Genomic DNA, 2,545 nt, shown 5'->3' on the forward strand with positions numbered 1-2,545 from the left:
AATCAAGGGGGTCAGGATGATGGGCAAGGAGAGATGGAGCTTAATGCCGGAGGTAAGATTTATTTTTAATTTTTGAATCAAAGTAGGAAGAGCACCCCAGCCAGAGCAAAATTCTCTCTGTTCTTAACAAACAGATCTAGTCTCCAGTCTCCAGCCAAGGTGAGGTTTGAGGACTGGCTGGGGAGCCCTTTCCAGCCCCTGGTCTAAGATCTTGCAAAGACCTCCGTGAGTAAATGTGACCAGGTGAGTACTCCCCACTGGCTTGCAAACTTTCTTCTCCTTTTCGCGGGGGTAAATCCAAAGTAATTCTACTTCATACCCTTTGCGTTAAAACTAGTAAAAGCAGAGGAATTCTTACCAGTGAGCAGAGTGGGGCAGGACCGCTGCTTTTCTACAGTGTGCATTTCAGAAAAGACGGTTGTGTAGAACGCCGGGTGGAATTCCTGTTTTTTTTTTTTTTTTTTTTTTTTTTTTTTTTTTTTTTTTTCTCCTCCAACTTTTCTATCCAATTTGTTCTTCTCTTTAACTTCTTTATGACTTAGGGAGTTTTTAAATTTCAAGGTCCCTTGTTATCAGACTCGAAATGCGAGCTGATTGCTCATGTTGTCATATTTCTCGGGTCTATTGCCTTTCAGTGTTTGTTTGTTTTTAATCAACCCATTTTACAACAGATTCGGAGGGATTCTGAAAATGTTATGAGAGCTTGGAAAAGGAAAAGGCTGATTTAAGTGTGTTGTGGAGATTAAACTCTCTTGGCTCATGGAAAAGTGTTTATACAACTGATGGATAAACAGCCGAGTAGTTACCAGTGTGTTGAATAAGTATAGATAAAAATATTGAACGTTAATTGAAGCAAAACACCTGTTCTCTGTCTGCTAGATAGATTGGCTATGTCTTACCTGTAATAAATATATTCTTGTAAAAAATCCTGGTGCACCTCCTATAAATAATGATGAACTGTGTCACCATGTGAGTATATAATTTTCTGTAGTATATAAATTCAAACCGAAAAGACTCTTACGAGTATGGCTGTGAGGCAGAAACTAAGGGCTTTCAGATCCCTAGTGGATGGAAACCTCACAAGAAGATCTGCAAAATCCATTTGCTTTTACTTCTCTGGAGATTACCGTTTGTTCAGTAGTTTATTTTTTATGCATATCCCCATAGCTCATCTCTTTGCAACCTTTTCTGAATGGGGCTTAAGGCAAGCTACCATTTTATTCCAGATCTGCCCGCTTAGAAAGACCAAGTCGTGTGGTGCTGTCTGTTTCAGTATTGTTATGTAGACATTTATACTTTAAACCCCGAAATACAGCCCATCAGAAATTGCATGAAAAGCTCTTCTGTTTGCAAAAAAAAACTTAGAGAAGGAAGAGCCAAAGAGAAAGTGACCCCCGAGCAGAATCTAAGTCAGCTGCAGGGATGAATCTTTGAGCAAGAGGATACAGGATATGAATTTTGCTCTTTTTGCATAGTAGCTGACTTAATTTTAGATATGCGATTGTTGAGAGTTAGTAAAGGGAAGTGGAACTGGAAATAGTTATTAAAAAAAGTCTGAAATGGAAACTTTTTCCTGCTTTCAGAATAAGCATCAAGTGTATTTGGCTGTGAGGAAAAATTTGAAGTATTGTCAGCTTACAATGGAAAGCCAAAGGCTTCTGAACTCAGATGCTGCTTAGAAATAATATTTATTGTTTGTAGAGAGAAGGAATCATTTCCAAATAGTGCTTCCCTTTGAAATACACAGCTGCAAAAATTCATCCTTAACAAACAGCTCTTCGGCTTGCTATTTCTACTCTGAAAACAACCAAATATAAAATACTTTCAAAATATGCAGATTTTAAGTCTGTTCAGCTGCCATTTTTTACTGATGTGTAAGTTTTGGCATAATAAAAAAATAAAATATAAGATAATTTATTTCTTGCCTGAAAAATATTTAGCCACTTTTTAAAGACTGTTGTTCTCATTTGTGAGAACTGGCACCTTCCTCCAGGTAGTTTTGCCTCTTTAACACTGATATGAAGAAGGTGGAGGAGACTGGGTGCTGCAGAGCTTTCTCCTGCACTGAAGACAGGACAGAACTAGGGGGGTTCTATCAGAATGTTAAGACTCAGAGGCCAACGTGTCATCGGTGTGTACCGTGCGTCACTTTCGGCAGTGCTTTCACTATGTTTTTCAGTTTAGTTTTTGAAGTCGATAAGGATAAGCTAGAGAGGATAAAAGCTGAGCGTGAACTTCATGGCTATAGAGTCTGGAGACCAGATTCAGAGGTTACCCAGCTTTCAAAGGCGTTTATTTTAGGCCATAAAAACATTAAGTAATAATAATATTAACAACAACAACAACCTTTTAAAGCCAGGAAACAGAAATAAAAACTCAGCATAAAGCAAATAATTTATGTATGATACTTTTACATGGGTCTAAGAGAAAGAAACTTTAATCACATACCCTTCCATACTCACGAGAGTGCAACAAAAAATCTCTCTTGAAGAGTAAAACCTCTGGGGAAAAAAAAAAAAAAAAAAAAAAAAAAAAAAAAAAAAAA

This window comes from Oxyura jamaicensis (genome assembly GCF_011077185.1).
Source record: "Oxyura jamaicensis isolate SHBP4307 breed ruddy duck chromosome 27 unlocalized genomic scaffold, BPBGC_Ojam_1.0 oxy27_random_OJ70887, whole genome shotgun sequence".
Taxonomy (NCBI): Eukaryota; Metazoa; Chordata; class Aves; order Anseriformes; family Anatidae; genus Oxyura; species Oxyura jamaicensis.